Here is a 17,948-nt window from a genome sequence, read left to right on the forward strand (position 1 = left end):
CACAAAGCTTCCTATGTCACCTGGTTGCCAGGAAACAGCCAGGTCAGGCTAGTGACTCACAATGTCCAGCCCCACAGCCCCCCCAATGCCTCACAATGCCCGTCCCAGCTGCTGCCCACCTTGTGGCTGCCCTGCCCCTCCGTGGGGACTGCACTACTCAGGCTTTTATTCATCCTGGGCTGCCTGAGCTTTCCAGTCCTGAGCAAAGTGCAGGGGGGGTTGTTATCGGAAGTCACCCTTGGCAAGAAACTCAATAGAAAACGCTGGTACAGATGGGCACGGTGGCTCATGCCTGTAATCCTAGCACTTCGGGAGGCTGAGTGGGGGGTGGATCACCAGAGGTCAGGAGTTCGAGACCAGCCTGGCCAACATGGTGAAACCCCATCTCTACTAAAAATACAAAACATTAGCTTGGTGTGATGGCGGGCACCTGTAATCCCAGCTACTCGGGAGGCTGAGGCAGGAGAATCGCTTGAATCCAGGAGGCAGAGGTTGCACAGTGAGCCGAGATCATGCCATTGCACTCCAGCCTGGGTGACAAAGGTGAAACTCTGTGTCAAAAAAAAAAAAAAAAAAAGAAATAAAGAAAACCCCAGTTACTAAAGTCAGTTCCACCAGCATTTCTGTTTTTCTGAGTCTGATAACTTTCATTTGCTCACCAAATGTAGTTATACACAAATTTTTGACTGCTTTTCTAACTAAATGCTTCTCTCCTGTCTTACAAGTGTTAGTTCTTGTCTGCAACTTGACCATAGCTACCCCCAGGGCCCTGGTCGCACTCTCAATAGACAGTTATGGCTGTGTATCCTCAATGAAACCCTGGGACACATCACACTTCCCTCCTCGTCTATAAAATAGGGACTGAACACATCCTTCCCAGCTCTGTAATGCTAGGACCTACCAACTCCCTTTTCTCGCTCTGTTTCTTCTTTCCATGGCAGGGGTACTCAGATATTTCTTTTATTTACTTATTTATTTTTTGAGATGGAGTGTCGCTCTGTTGACCAGGCTGGAGTGCAGTGGCACGATCTCGGCTCACTGCAACCTCCACCTCCCAGGTTCAAGCAATTCTCCAGCCTCAGCCTCCCGAGTAGCTGGGACTACAGGCACGCGCCACTGCATCTGGCTAATTTTTGTATTATTAGTAGAGATGAGGGTTTCACCATGTTGGTCAGGCTGGTCTTGAACTCCTGACCTCAGGTGATCCGACCGACTCAGCCTCCCAAAGTGCTGGGATTACAAGTGTGAGCCACCATGCCCGGCTTCAGATATTTCTTTTGCTAATAATGTGTAAAGCATTATTTTCATATACAAAATTGAGAACACTACAGTGGGGAACCACTGTCCTCATTGGATAAGGATGAACAGTCAACATCTGGCAAGCATTATGTGCCTGACACTCTTACAACTGTGGCATTCTAATTTAACCTTCAGAAACAGTCCCATTTTACAGATTTTACAGAATAAGTCTAGATAGAAAGGTCAAGTAACTTCCCCAAGGTCCCACGACTGCTCAAGGTGGGGCCAAAATTTAGTCCTGAGGAATCTTGATCCCCACAAGATGATTGTGATTACCAGAAAGTAAAGGTAGAAGTCAAGCATGGAGGGGAAGTGACATTGTAGACTAGTGTATTTTAAGAAAAATGGCTGGGCACGGTGGCTCACAACTGTAATCCTAGCACTTTGGGAGGCCCAGGTGGGTGGATCACCTGAGGTCAGGAGTTTGAGACCAGCTGGGGGAAATTGGCAAAACCCCATCTCTACCAAAAATATAAAATTAGCTGGGCATGGTGGCACATGCCTGTAATCCCAGCTACTCAGGTGGCTGAGGCAGTAGAATCACTTGAAGCCAGGAGGCAGAGGTTGCAGTGAGCTGAGATCGCACCACTGCACTCCAGCCTGGGCAGCAGAGCAAGACTCCATCTCAAAAAAAAAAAAATTTTTTTTTTATGTGGAATTTTAAATTCCTCCCCTTCATTCAACATTAAATCCCTTCCAAGGATGAGGCACTGCATGGGCCTGAAATAGTCCCAACACTCAGTGAGTTCAGGCAGATGAGTGAACAAAGGCTTAGAGAGTTCAGTTGTCTAAGACTACACTGCTGGGCAGTGAATGAATCTGGAATACAAAGGCTCATTCACTGTCCAGCAGTAGAGTTTAAGTAGAGTTTTAATTTTATTCTGGAAACATGACAGTCACTGAACCACACAGAGGTGAGGAGTCTCTGTCAGATGTGTTTGCAGTGAGGTCTCGCTGCACAGTAGAGGACTGATGGAAGCAATGGGACCAGTTAACAGACATTATGTTGGGAGGCCAAGGTGGGTGGATTTGAGGTCAGGAGTTTGAGACCAGCCTGGCCAACATGGTGAAACCCCATCTCTACTAAAAATACAAAAATTAGCCTGGTGTGGTGGCGGGCACCTGTATGTAATCCCATCTACTCGAGATCCTGAGGCAGGAGAATCGCTTGAACCCAGGAGGTGGAGGTTGCAGGGAGCCAAGATCACACCATTGCACTCCAGCCTGGGCGACAGAGAGAGATTCTGTCTCAAAACAAAAGAGAGAGAGACATTATGTTCATCTGGAAGAACAGGTAAGGCTAAAGGCAGTGGAAATGACTGAAGTGGATGGAAAAGTTTTGTGATCATTTGGGAGATAGAACAGGAAGTGCTTGGTGATTAGACGTGGAAGAAGAGGGGAAGGAAAAACAGACTGCTAAGGCTCTAGTTTGAAGGACTGGGTAAATAGCAGTGACTTTCTCCTACACAGACCATGTAGGCAGAGGAATAGGTATGGGGAATAAGATAGTTTTCAGCTGGGCGCAATGACTCACGCCTGTAATCCCAGCACTTTGGGAGGCTGAGCTGGGTGGATTACAAGGTCAGGAGTTCAAGACCAGCCTGGCCAACATGGTGAAACCCCGTCTCTACTAAAAATACAAAAATAAAAAAATTAGCTGGGTGCAATGTCAGGTGCCTGTAATCCCAGCTACTTGGGAGGCTGAGGCAGGAGAATCCGTTGAACCTGGGAGCCGGAGCTTGCAGCAAGCCAAGATGGTGCCACTGCACTCTAGCCTGGGCGACAGAGTGAGAATCCATTTCAAAAAAAAAAAGCTAGTTTTGGACTCTTAAGTATCAGATTGAAATGGAGCTCTCTAGTTGAAAGTTGGATAGAAACTTCTGTAGGCTAAGTCCATTCTGTGACATCACAACTCATGTTTTAAAAAATAACACATACACAGTAAGTCAAACGATTAAGGAAATTTCCTAAAATTTACATACTAAGAATATCACAATTTTTTAGTTATTACTTTCTTAGAGCAACTTTGAATTTATGATTCTAGTGAATGAGGTGTCATGTAAAATAAAGCTATTATATAAAAACATTTAAATTTTATTGTCATCAGAGCATATAGAAAACAATTGAAGCCATGGGTAGGGCAGGGATTGCTTTAAAAAGCTGTGCCTAATAAGGGGAGTTGGAAAGAAAGGAGACTTGGGGGCCAGGCACGGTGGCTCACAACTGTAATCCCAACACTTTGGGAGGCCTAGGCGGGTGAATCACCTGAGGTCAGGAGGAGTTCCAGACCAGCCTGGCCAACATGGTGAAACCCCATCTCTACTAAAAATACAAAATCAGCGGGGCGTGGAGGTGGGCACCTGTAATCCCAGCTATTCGGGAGGCTGAGGCAGGAGAATTGCTTGAACCCAGGAGATGGATGTTGCAGCCTGGGTGACAGAGCAAGACTGTCTAAAAAGAAAAAGAAAAAAGGAGACTTGGGGAATAGGGAGATTTAAGTGGCATTAAGTAAAGCCTGCAAATGTGAGCAGTGAGCATCAGGGTACCTGAGTGTTCATCAGAAACGGCTGATCGGGTGAGTCTCATCACAATGGAGCTGGTGTCTGCTTCTGATTTCTGTAATGGCCGAATCTAGCACTGTACCTGGTCAATAGGGACTCAATACCTAATACCACAATGAACAGAGTAAAATTCTGTCAGTTCAGAAATACGTCCATACCCACCAACTTCCCTCGTGGAGTTTTACTTCTTTCACTTACTGCAATGTTTTGAAGTTCATCCCTCCTGTGGCCTGTATCCATAGTTTCTTTTCTTTATGTAACTGAGCAGCACTCCACTGTATGCACAGACCACATGGGTCTATCCATTCTCTAGCTGACGGACACTCGGGTTGTTTCCAGTTGTTGCCTATAGTGAATGAGACTGAGAACATTTATGTACACGTCTTTTTGGAACACAAGCTTTCATTTCTTCTAGATAAATTCCTAGGGCTGGAATTGCTAGGTCAAATGGCTAGTTTATGCTTAACTACTTTTTTTGCCTTTCTTGTTAATGGAAAAGACTATACTGATACATGATATTGGACTTTTTTTTTTTTTTTTTTTTTTTGAGGCAGAGTCTCCCTCTGTCACCCAGTCTGGAGTGCAGTGGTGCAATCTTGGCTCACTGCAAGCTCTGCCTCCCAGGTTCACGCTATTCTCCTGCCTCAGCCTCACGAGTAGCTGGGACTACAGGGGCCCGCCACCATGCTCAGCTAATTTTTTTCTATTTTTAGTAGAGACGGGGTTTCATCATGTTAGCCAGGATGGTCTCGATCTCCTGACCTCATGATCCACCAGCCTCGGCCTCCTAAAGTGCTGGGATTACAAGTGTGAGCCACCACACCCGGCCTATATTGGACATTTCTGAGTTACATGTGCTGTTTTGTTCCGTGCATCCAGCATGTCATCATCAAGTCAGGATATTTGGGGTATGGCCTTGAGTATTTATCATTTCTATGTGTTGAGTATATTTCAAGTTCTCTCTTGTAGCTATTTTGAAATATACATTATTGCAAACTATAGTCACCCTACTCTGCTATCCAACATTAGAACACATTGCTTGCATCTAACTGTAAGTGTGTATTCATTGGCCAACCTCTCTGCATTCCCTTCTTATACCCAGAGAAGGAGAGAGGAAGGAGGGAAAGGAGCTGTGGCTGGCTGAATTAGGGCCCAGAGATGGCTGTGTCCCAGTCCCAGGACCTGTCCATGTGCTGTGTTGTGTGACCACAGGGACTTTACAGATGTGATGATGTTAAGGGGCCTGAGGTGGAAGATGATCCTGGGTTATCTGAGTGGGTCCAAGATGGGTTTTTTTTTTTTTTTTTTTTTGAGATGGAGTCTCGCTCTGTTGCCCAGGCTGTAGTGCAGTGGTGCTATTTTGGCTCACTGCAAGATGTGCCTCCCAGGTTGACGCCATTCTCCTGCCTCATCCTCCTGAGTAGCTGGGACTACAGGCGCCCGCCACCACACCTGGCTGATCTTTTGTATTTTTAGTAGAGACAGGGTTTCACCGTGTTAGCCAGGATGGTCTCAATCTCCTGACCTCGTGATACACACATGTTGGCCTCCCAAAGTGCTGGGATTACAGGCATGAGCCACTGTGCCTGGCCAAGGTGGGGTCTTTATAAGGGAAAGGAGGAGGCAGGAGGGTCAGAGTGAGAGCAGGTGTGGGGGTAGAGGGAAAGAAAGGGAGAGAAGGAGGGAGGGTGAGAGAAGGTGGTGGGGGGAGAGAGAGAGAGAAGAGTGGGAGAGAGATTTGAAGATGCTCAGCTCTGGCTTTGAAGTTGGAGGAAGGGGCCAGGAGCCCAGGGCATCCTCTAGAAGCTGGAAAAATCCTAGAAACGGATTCTCGCCAGAGCCCTCAGAAGGAGCCTGGCCCAGCTGGCACCCTGATTTTAGCACTCTACGATTCATTTTAGACATCTGACTCCAGACCAGGGAGAGAATCAATGTGTGATGTTTGGGCCTCTAAATTAGGGGTCATTTGTGACAGCAGCCACAGGAAAGTCAAACAGGAGCCATGGGAGAGACTCCCTAGGATGCCCCGAGGATCCCTCCCTGGCCCCACCCACAGAAACACAGGACTGACCACTGCTGGTGCCCCCACCCCTCTAACACCCTGATGAGCAGGAACCATGCAGGAGGGGCTGGGTGTGGCTGGGCCCTGTTCTCTCCCCCCACACTTTCTTCTCAGAGAGCAGCTGGAGCCCCAGACCCAGGGAGCCTCACAGAGAAATGCCCAACACAGGACCTGGTTTTCCATTTCCCAAAATGATGCTTCCTCCAAAGATGGCCAGTGACTCTCTGTGCCAAGCAGCTGAGAAACTCTCCATGTCCTGGCGCTGCCAGGCAGTCACCTGTGCACATGTCAGAGCCCAAATCCCATCAATAGTGAGGCCTCGGGTAAAACACATCCCCACTTTTAATTATGAGGAGATGCCTGGCCTCAGCATTGAGAACACCAACTTCCCTTGAGCAAAGACTTGTTTAATCTCAGAAATGAGGGAGCACACCAGCCTGAACAACATGGTGAAATCCTGTCTGTAATAAAAATACAAAAATTAGCTGGCATGTACCTGTAATTCCGGCTACTCAGGAGGCTGAGGCAGGAGAATCGGTTGAACCTGGGAGGTGGAGATTATGGTGAGCCGAGATCGCACCGTTGCACTCCAGCCTGGGCAATGCAGCGAGACTCCATGTGAAAAACAAGAAAGAAATAATGGAGCACCTATTACCCTTCTTGCACAGGTTCCTGGGGAGCTCAGAGCCTATCTTTTGCAAGTGTCCTGAGCCTCTTGCAGGCCTTTCATGTGTGTTTCCTTCCTGGCTTCCTCCTATTTTTCTCACACCTCTGAACCTGCTGTCAGGTGAAGAATCAAGGTGGGCCCAAAATGTAAGAGCTCATGAATTTGATGGTGTTGGGGTGGCCTGGACAGTCTGGCCCTCAGGGGTGGGGAGCTGGGCAGAGAGGAAGGAGGGCATTCCAGGGGCCGGGGCCAGAAGCAGAGGGACTCCAGGCCCGGAGTAGGACTTCCAGGCTGAGGAAAGAGAGGCCGTGGGTGGGCAGAGGGTCCAGACCAGGACAGGGGCAGAGGGTGTATCTGGAGGCTCAGCCAGAAATAGCTCCCTCCAGAAAGCAGGCAGCGAGTCAGGGGTTGAGCTGCAAGGAGAAAGGGGAGGAGGGAGAGAATGGAGGGACTGGTGTCCAGTGAGCCGACACCTCCTATCCTGGCCTATTTCCCCAGGGGACACCCGTGGGAGGCTGTGATCCTCTCCTCCAGGCTACTTTCCCACTGGTGCCAGGATTCCCCCAACGCCACACTGAGAACCCAGGAGAAGCATCAAATTATATGAGAGATAAGAAATGAAGAGAGGGGGCAGGATTTCTGGTTGACAAAGGATATTTATTGAGGGTTTACTGGGTACAGGAGAAGGGCTGGATGGCTTGGGATGCAGAGAGAGACCCCTCCCCTGGGATCCTGCAGCTCCAGGTCCCTGTGGGTGGGGTGGGGGCTGGGAACCTATGAACATTCTGCAGGGGCCACTGTCTTCTCCACGGTGCTCCCTTCATGCGTGACCTGGCAGCTGTAGCTTCTGCGGGACCTCCACTGCTCGGGCGTCAGGCTCAGGTAGCTGCTGGCCGCATACTTGCTGTTGCTGTGTTTGGAGGGTGTGGTCATCTCCATGCCCTGGGTGATGGGGGTGCCATCTGCCTTCCAGGTCACCGTCAAGCTTCCCGGATAGAAGTCATTCATGAGACACACCAGTGTGGCCTTGTTGGCTTGGAGGTCCTCAGAGGACGGCGGGAACAGAGTGACCGAGGGGGCTGCCTTGGGCTGAGCTGTGTGGACAGAGGAGGGGGTGAGAGATGGCAGAGGCAGTGTGGGGTGTTGTGGAGCGTCTCTCTCTCTCTCTAAAGTCTCTGGGAGGGTTCATGGTGTGACCGTCTGGTCCACCCAGGGCCTCTCCTTCCCTCCTCATTCCCTCCTTTCCACTGGAGCCCTCTGGAGAGCAGACAGCCCCACGCCTTCTTAGGAGCCCTTCCCAAGTCACCTTTCCCAGGTGTCCTGGCCCAGCCCTTTCCTCTGCAGCCTTGGTTTCCCCATGTGTACCCAGGGCAGGCTGTGCTCCCTCCTTCCTGGTTTCTGGAGTCTGAGTTTGGAATCTAGGGGTCTCCCCCACAGCACACAAAACCATCCTGGCAGGGTGTGGGGAGGCCCAAGCCTGGCATGGCCTGGAGCTTCCTGTCCCCTGGGGCATCAGGCTGTGCCCCAGCCCGGCCCACTCAGCTCTCCCGGTGAAGCGTGGGCTCCACCCAGACAAACCCTGGAGCTCTGCCGTCGCCCCTGTCCCCACCAGCCCAACCACAGGACCCTTCACATCAGCTGGGTTCTTGGGGCTGCTCCCCCAGACTTTGGGGCACTGCAGCCCCCATGCCCACCCCAGCAGCCTCTGATGCCCCTGGACTTCACCTGGCAGCCGTGGAGTTCTCTGCACCCCCGTTTACTCCCCACTAGTCACCTCCTGAGTCTAAGGTGCCCTTCCTCAAATGAAGGCGGCAGATCAACCTGTGAACAGAGAGACACCAGGTTCCAGAGGTGATGGGGCTCCAGGGACACACATCTCTGCCCTAAGAGACCCTCTCCTTTCTGGTAACTGATCTGGGAGAGCTGGGCTCTGGGACTTCACCCAGTCTCACCCGTCCCTCAGTGTCCCCATGTCCTCACGACCCAGCACAGGCCACAGAGCTGCAGCCTAGACCCAGAGCCCTCTCTGTGCCCTCCATTGATCTCCCCTCAAGGTGACCCCTGTGTCCCCAGGCCCCAGTGTGGCCCTCACAGGCTGGATTGGCATCCAGCTCTCAGCCTAGACCCTGGGGTCCCAGGGACTGTCTCTAAGGCCACTCCAGGGCCCCTCATCAGAACTGGCATCTGTGCCTCACTCAGACATCTGCCCTGGGAGAGGGGAGGAGCCCTGACCCCGCCCAATCCCAGCCCAGGCCCCGGGACCAGGCTGTGTCCCGCTGTTGGAACCTGAAGGCGGCTGCTCCCACTGTAGGGGCCCTTCCTGCTGGTTACCCTGAGACCAGCCCGCTCCCCCCAGACCCCATGGAGAAAGGAAGGGTTCCATGCTTAAGTACTGGAGGGCAGAGGGGAAGAAGCCCCAAAGAAAGAAAACAGATTTTTCCAGAGACAGGAGAGGGTGGGACAGGCTGGGGAAAGTTGTGAGAGCCACTTACCTAAAACAGTGAGCTGAGTCCCGCTGCCAAACACATGCTTCAGTGAAGTATGCTTGGATTGAAAACCCCGGGGCCAGCACCTGGGGCCAGTCTAGGAGCTGCGCTGGAGCAGGAACCTGCTGGATGTGAGGAGCACAGGGCTGCAGTGTGAAGGCTGTGACCTAGGCACAGGGCAGGGGGACAGCCAGTATCCCAGTAGTGTCCCCCAGTAGTGTCTCTGTGCCTGTCCCTTTTCTGAGGCAGGTGCCACCCACAGCCTTGGAGTCACCCCAGTGTGTGTCCTCCTCTCTGAAGCTGTTGGTACTGATGGCAACGATGGCCCAGTAGGTCCCAGCAACTCCCTGAGTGACACATCCCCTCAGGCAGCTGTGTGGTGTGGCTGAGGAGTCCTGAGCTGGCTCAGACCTGCCCAACCTCACTTGGCTCCATTTTAAGAGCCTCTGAAATCTGCCACAAGTGTCCGCAGTCAAGCCAGGCTGACTTCCTCCCTGGACCAGGCCACTGGGTCATTCCTGACTCAAGAGGAGACTCCTCTGCTTTTAGATCTATCCATGGAGATGCAGCTCAGTCCCACTTTGTTCATGAAGCCTTTTCTGATCATTCCTTCCATCTGTCCGTCTGTCCATCTATGCATCTGTCTTTGCATCCATCTATCATCTGTCCATTCGTCCATCCATCGACCTGTCCATCCATCTATAGATCCATCCTGTCTACCAGGCACTGTTTCGTGTGCTGGGGACATGGTGTGGTCCCCCAGGCTCTCACCCCCATCTCTCCCAGGTCATGGCCAACAAGGCCCTCCTCATGGTCATGTCCAAGGTCCTTCTGCTATACCTGGTGTCTCTGCTGGATGTGACATGGGGCTGGCCCCTCTTTCCAGTGACTTTTTTCCCCTTGGGGTCTGAGACTCCCCTATCCTCTTCCCCAGCATCCATTTCTCCACAGCCCATGCCCAGCTGCTGACTCCCCAGACCCCCACCCAGACCTCTTTCTTAGCCATCTTCACACTCTGTGACCCCCACTACTGCCCACATGGTGAGGCTGGGGTCTATCCCAGCTCCAAACCCTCTCAGCTCCTCAAGTGCCTACTGACCATGCCCAGTGGGCTACCCAACAGGAGTCTCAAACTAATCACGTCCAGAGGAGATGACCACCTTCCCCCAGCCCAGCTCATTCTCCGTCTTCATCTCATCACAATGACCATGGGCGGTCTCAACCCCTCGGCCAGAAACCTGGAGTCCCTGGACTCAGTCACCTCACCTCCCATACTGAAATGGCTTCTGCGTACTTTGCTACTGCATCTAGACATTCCTTTTTTTTCCTTTGAGACAGAGTCTCACTCTGTCACACAGGCTGGCGTGATCTCGGCTCACTGCAACCTCTGCCTCCCAGGTTCTAGGGGATTGTCCTGTCTGAGCCTCTAGAGTAGCCGAGATTACAGGCATGCGCCACCACACCCGGCTAATTTTGTATTTTTAGTAGAGACGGGGTTTCACCATGTTGGCCAGGCTGGTCTCGAACTCCTGACCTCAGGTGATCCACCTGCCTTGGCCTCCCAAAGTGCTGGGATTAGAGGCATGAGCCACCGCACCTGGCAACATTCCTTTTAAAGCTAAAAGAAGGCTCAATATAATTAAGAAACAATAAAACCACCCTCTGAGACTCCAAAACCACAAAAAGCTTGAATGTTTTTTTCTGGATTTTAATCTCAAACTCTCTTTGGTACAAGAATGTGGTGCTGCGGCCGGGCGTGGTGGCTCACGCCTGTAATACCAGCACTTTGGGAGGCTGAGGCGGGCGGATCACGAGGTCAAGAAATCGAGACCATCCTGGCTAACACGGTGAAACCCCGTCTCTACTAAAAATACTAAAAATTAGCCGGGTGTGGTGGCGGGCACCTGTAGTCCCAGCTACTCATGAGGCTGAGGCAGGAGAATAGCATGAACTCGGGAGGCGGAGCTTGCAGTGAGCCGAGACTGAGCCACTGCACTCCAGCCTGGGCGACAGAGCAAGACTCCATCTCAAAAAAAAAAAAAAAAAAAAAAAAAAAAAGAATGTGGTGTTGAGCTGAGGCTTACTGGGTGTGAGCTCCCTGCCAGGGGCTCAGACCAGAGTGTTTCTACCTTAGAAGCTGGTCTAGTAATTGGTGATTGGTTTTGTGATGTAAATACAAGATTTTTTTTGTCGTTTATTTATTTGTTGTGACAGGGTCTCGCTCTGACGCCCAGACTGGAGTGACATGGCACCATCACAGCTCACTGCAGCCTTGGTCTCCTGGGATCAAGCAATCCTCACACCTCAGCCTCCTGAGTAGCCAGGATCACAGGCATGTGCTACCACACCCAGCTAATTTTCTTTTGGTATTTTTTTGTAGAAATGGGGTGTCACCATGTTGCCCAGCCTGGTCTCGAGCTCCTGGTCCTCCTAAAGTGCTGGGATTACAGGCATGAGCCACCATGCCCACAGAGATTTTCTTTTTTCTTTTTTTTTTTTTTTGAGACTGAGTCTTCCTCTGTCGCCAGGCTGGAGTGCAGTGGTGCCATCTCGGCTGACTGCAACCTCCGCCTCCCAGGTTCCGGCGATAGTCCTGCCTCAGCCTCCAAGTAGCTGGGACTACAGGCATGCACCACCACGCCCAGCTAATTTTTATATTTTTAGAAGAGGAGTGGTTTCACCGTGTTGGCCATGATGGTCTCGAATTCCTGACCTCGTGATCCACCCGCCTCGGCCTCCCAAATTGCTGGGATTACAGGCGTAAGCCACTACGCCTGGCCTTTATTTCTTATTTTCAAAACAAAACTTTTTTTTTGAGATGGAGTCTCACTCAGTCACCCAGGCTGGAGTGCAGTGGCGCCTTCTTGGCTCACTGCAACCTCCGCTTCCCGGGTTCAAGCAATTCTCCTGCGTAACCACAAACTTGGTGGCTTAAATCAAGCAGAAATTGACTCTCTTACAGATCTGCAGGTCAGAGGGCTGAAAGGGGCCTCCCTGGGCTAAGGTGGGTCAGAGTGTCAGTAGGGCTGCGATCTCGCATGGAGGCTGTAAGGGACAGGCCATTTCCTTGCCTTTGCCAGATTCTACAGGCTGCCCACATTCCTCAGTCCATGGCCCCTTCCTCCTTCCTCAAAAGGCCAGCAGTGGCTGGTTGACTCATTCTCATGTTGCATCGCTCTGACACCAACTCTCCGCCTCCCTCGCAGTAACACTAGGGCCCACCTAGATCATCCAGGATAATCTCTTTATCTTAAACTCAGCACCTTAGCTGCTGTGATGCCACCTACACCCTAATGCCCCCTTGTCATATAACATAACACGTTCATAGGTTCTGGGAATTAAGATGTGGATATTTCAGGGGGGCATCATTCTGCCCATGCCCACCACAAGGGGTTTGTATCAGTTGTATTCTTTTGATGTTCAGGTTGTCTCACTTTTAGCCAGTGGGAACCCCTTTTTCTGGCCTCAGAGTTAGTTAGGGATGGTGCCCACCACATTTCTTGGATGGCTCCTTTGTTTTCTGATACAACAGATAACAGAGGGTCCAGGCTCATCTCACGCACCCCTGGAGTCAGGTGCAAATGTACGGGGTGCCTATATGATGGAAATGCAATTGTTTCTTCGATTTTTTTAAAGACTGGGGATGATAAGTACACATTTTTTAAAAAAAATCATGAATTTCAAATAACCTTCCAATTTAAAACTGATCTTACAGAATTTTTATTTAACTCTTGTACTCATGTGGCTCTTCATTTACATTTAAATTCTTGGTTCTAACCAACGATAACATTGGTCTTTTTTGTTTTACCCGACTATATATATGAAATAATTGTTTATATGAAATAATTTCAAACTAAAAATAATATTACTCTTAACAGTAAAGTTGGCCGGGCGCGGTGGCTCATGCTTGTAATCCCAGCACTTTGGGAGGCTGAGGCGGGCAGATCACGAGGTCAGGAGATTGAGACCACGGTGAAACCCCGTCTCTACTAAAAATACAAAAAATTAGCCGGGCGTGGTGGCGGGCGCCTGTAGTCCCAGCTACTCCGAGAGGCTGAGGCAGGAGAATGGCATGAACCCGGGAGGCGGAGCTTGCAGTGAGCCGAGATCGCGCCACTGCACTCCAGCCCCGGGGACAAAGAGCGAACCCCCCTCTCAAAAAAAAAAAAAAAAAAAAAAAACCAGTAAAGCTTCTGAATAAAATTAGAATTTCTTTGCAGCTCTATGTAGAGGAGACTATGCCCATACCTTACTTATTTCTAGGCGTCCATCTTAGAGAAAGGCTCACACATAGACCCAAAGGCACCCGTGTAAGAACATTCACTGCAATTGCTCTTGGGCTTATGCCACAGGGTTAAGTAGATCAGAGTTCTGACATCTCATGCAGCGATTCCAAACACTGAACAGATCTATATACTGCTGACGAGGAAAAGCTCCACGCGCATTACTAGGTGAAGAAGGCAAAAGCCATAAGTGGATTTATTAATGTGTTCCTGACAAATACAACTCTGTCCCAAGCTGAGCTCAACAACCTTTCTGGGTAGGGGTTAGATATGCAACCTGCTCCATTAATTTTCCATCACAATTTAGAATGAACTGCTAATGAGTGCCAAGTTTAACATTAAAAATCCTTTATGGGCCAGGCACGGTGGCTCACACCTGTAATCCCAACACTTTGGGAGGCTGAGGCAGTTGAATCACTTGAGGCCAGGAGTTCGAGACCAGCCTGGGCAATGTGGCAAAACCCTGTCTCTACAAAAAGTACAAAAATATTAGCCAGGCATGGTGGAGCACATCTGTAGTCCCAGCTACTCAGGAGGCTGAGGCAGGAGAATCAGCTGAACCTGGGAGGTGGAGGTTACACTGAGCCAAGCAAGATCACACCACTGCACTCCAGCCTGGGCAAGAGAGCGAGACTGTCTCAAAAAAAAAAAAAAAAAAAAACCTTTGTGTATCGAGAGTAACTGACAAACATATTCAAGTCAAGGATACTCATTTACCCACTGGCAGGCATGGAGATGAATTTTAATTAAGAATGTACCTAAACTCACAAAAAGATGTTTGGGGTAAGAAAATATTGAGAACTCATGACATGTAGCTTTTCTCCAGTTATAACTTTGCCATCATTCTTAATAACAATCTTATTACTTAACATGGAATCTATGACATCTTTTCTTCTAGGGAATTATTAATGTATTTATTATTATGTTAACGTGGCCAGTGAAATTATGCTACTGGAGCACTTCCTCAGACCCCTGCAGTGGATAATCTTTACTGAATGAATACAATGCATTTTCAAACTGTGTTACTAATCTCTGAAATTGACAGTGCTCCTCTACTCAAATCCATGAGCCTCCTCCTCATAAAATAAGATTCACCAGGAAAAAGACAGTCTGAAGGCTTTTCTGAAAATATGCTGAATTTGGAATCAGAAAACCTGGGTTTGAAGCTCAGCTGCACCATTTGTTATCAACGCGACCTTGAGCAATTAGCTTCTCCCTGAACCTGAATTTCCTTCTTCTAAAATAAGACGATGAGTATTATGAAGCCATTTCCAAGAATCTCTAAATAAAGAAAAAAGCTTGCTCTCTGAAAATAAAAACTAAGTCAATACATAACACAAAGGGCTGAGAAATGCCAAAGGTTTCTGGTCTAGGCAGCTGTGGCAGTGGTTTCATGGTTTCATGAACTACAGTCTCAAATCCAGTGGAGGTGTGCCCACTAATTACAATGGGAAACATGAAAATATGGAAAGATGACTTGTCCCAAAGCCACTGTAGTCAGGGATTTCAAGTACTGGACATCCAGCGTAAGCCACCCCTAGGAGGGGTGACTTGGTCCCAAGTAACCATCTGACTCATCCGACCTTGGGTCTGTGCTCGCTACACCACCTTCTGATGGTCAGTTTGCTTCCCACAAGGGCGACCCACAAGAGAGAGAGCTCCAGCCACACAGATGCTGGGCACGTAGGCTCCTGTGGGAGCCAGTGTTTAATGCAATGTAGCAAACTGGACATTCTAGCTATAGTGTAGCTTTTCAGATAAATCTGTGTAAGTGAGTTAGTGCACTTTTGGGAGGGGGAGGCTCTCACTTAGTAGGATTCTCAAAAGGGTCTTTAATCTTAAAATAAGAACCAGAGGCCTATAGGAAGAGAATAATTTAGTCAGGCAGACTTGGATGATTATGTAAGTTTCACAATAAGAGGCAGATGCTTAGTATAGTGACAAAATAAAATCTAGTTTCTGAGTCTGAAAGGCTGAAAGCCACTCCCTGCACCACAGTCAAGACACTGGTATCTAAGGAGAAAACTAGCTGTCCTCAAATAGATAAAATATACCTCTCAATGTCTCCACATGGATGTATCTGGAGTAATTTTTTTCTTTTTAAAATTTCTACCTATTATCAAGCATAATTGTAAAAACTAAAAAGAGTTAACGTATATAAAACTATAAAACACTATCTACAAATCTTAGTGGAGTTTTCTTAAACTCTAAATAAATGATCATCTACTGTAATAAACATGAAATAAATGACCATCTACTGTAATAAACACAAAATAAATGACAAATTACAATTTACGTTTTGAATTTGTACCATAATGGAAAGAAGCAAGAACACTACCATTTCTTACACATAGAACTACTCCTATAAATAATAAGGAATACTTTCTTTCTAAAGGCTATTTGTGCTTTCAACATGGACTTTTCAGTTCAAAATTAGGCTATGAGCACAGGAGAATGAAGACACAGAAAACTCTACAGCCTAAATAGAGTGGAATATCTCAAGTTATCCACCAATCACTTACTGATTGAAGCTAGAAAATTACTAAATAAATTCCATGTCCACTAAAGAAGAAAACTAGGCCACTTGTGGTGGCTACACAAACAGAAAGATGCAAACTACCATATCACTATGGAGACTATGTTTAGATAGTTCTTCAAAGGTATATTCACTAACAAATTATTGTAAAACACTAAACATCATGTGTTCGGCCGGGCGCAGTGGCTCATGCTTGTAATCCCAGCACTTTGGGAGGCCGAGGCGGGCGGATCACGAGGTCAGGAGATCGAGACCACGGTGAAACCCCGTCTCTACTAAAAATACAAAAAAATTAGCCGGGCGTGGTGGCGGGCGCCTGTAGTCCTAGCTCCTCGGAGAGGCTGAGGCAGGAGAATAGCATGAACTCGGGAGGCGGAGCTTGCAGTGAGCCTAGATTGCGCCACTGCACTCCAGCCTGGGCGACAGAGCGAGACTCTGTCTCAAAAAAAAAAAAAAAAAAAAAACCTGTTCTATGCATTATCCTATATTCTATTTTCATTCTTTGTTATTATTCTATATTCTATGCATATAGAATAATAAAAGTTATCCATATGCTATTTGTTTGTGGTTAAATAAAATCTTCAAGCAATTACACTTTAAAGCAAACATCCTTCTTGGCTCAACTCTGTATATTTCACACTAGTCTATAAGTTCCATGAAGGAAGGGTCTGTGGCTGGGTTTGTCATAGTACGCCATGCCTGGCTCACAGAAATGGCTCTACAACTATGTACTGAATTAATGTCATAAACGGTATCATAAATGTCCTTTAAGGACTGTCAGTGCTCCTAGAAAATTATAAAGAATCTTTAAAATGTTGTTTCAGACCTTCCTATCATATTGTATGAATACTTTGAAAGGACCAGCTTTGCAATAGGTGATCCAACATTCACAATGTCCAGTAAATAAAAATGAGACTCTAGGGGAAGGATTAAGTTCACGTTATTCAACCTCTTTCAACTATGTGTGATTTCAAGTCATCTGAATTTCATTCTGTTTTTAAAAAAAGAGTAACAGAGTAATACAGCCTACAGTAAAAGTCGTCTGAATCACTTCAGGGCTTAAGATGTTGACCCTCTGTGGGCTTTTGCTTATGAATTAGACCTTACTTAAATAAAAGTATTTCTTGGCCAGGTGCGGTGGCTCACGCCTGTAATCCCAGCACTTTGGGAGGCTGAGGCGGGCGGATCACGAGGTCAGGAGATCAAGACCATCCTGGCTAACACGGTGAAACCCTGTCTCTACTAAAAAAAAAAAAATACAAAAAAAAAAAAAATTATCCGGGCATGGTGGCGGCACTTGTAGTCCCAGCTACTGGGGAGGCTGAGGCAGGAGAATGGCGTGAACCCGGGAGGAGGAGCTTGCAGTGAGCCCAGATCGCGCCACTGCACTCCAGCCTGGGCAACAGAGCAAGACTCCATCTCAAAAAAAAAAAAAAAAAAAGTATTTCTTTTCCAACGTGATGTAAAACAACTGGCCTGCACATCAAAATGCTCCTGTTTTAACTGGGCCTGCAAGGCAATCTGTGGGTCACAGTTTACCACTCCCAGTAGGCCCCATTATCAGCTACATTAGCTCAACAACATTTCAGTAAACTAAAGCAGCTATACCATTTGGACAGTCAGCTTTTCCAGGATTTGCACTCATTGGTTGGGTAACTGAATAAAGTGTCAACATAACAAAATGTTTGCCTCTTGCCATCTCAGGGAAGCAAAATCTCCCCTAGACAGAATGCTCCATTTTCTGAGACTCTCCTGTAATAGGCAGGAAGCTGCAAACCCATTGTTTCATTTAAATTAGCTAGATATTTCGTTCTGATGCTCTTCTGTTTAAAACTGCGGAAAAGGCAAAGTAACTAAAATAAGGAAGCACAAAGAATAGTGACTGCAAATAATTTGCTGGAAATCAAAAAATCACTAGTGATAGACCAAAGGCAAATTAAAATGTATGCTTCTCATTCAGATACTAAAAATACAAATCTGAACATCTCTTTCAAGAATACCAAAAACTGGCGATCACATGGCTCGCTCTATAATGAAGCTGAAATAGAAACTCT

General features: G+C 48.0%; 1 pseudogene; it reads right to left on the minus strand.

Moving 5' to 3' along the window:
• Positions 1–7,237: 7,237 nt before the first annotated feature.
• Positions 7,238–10,016, minus strand: LOC116459207 (immunoglobulin lambda constant 6-like; annotated as a pseudogene).
• Positions 10,017–17,948: the final 7,932 nt, after the last annotated feature.

The sequence above is a fragment of the Hylobates moloch genome, unplaced genomic scaffold (assembly GCF_009828535.3).
Source record: "Hylobates moloch isolate HMO894 unplaced genomic scaffold, HMol_V3 SCAFFOLD_19, whole genome shotgun sequence".
Lineage (NCBI taxonomy): Eukaryota > Metazoa > Chordata > Mammalia > Primates > Hylobatidae > Hylobates > Hylobates moloch.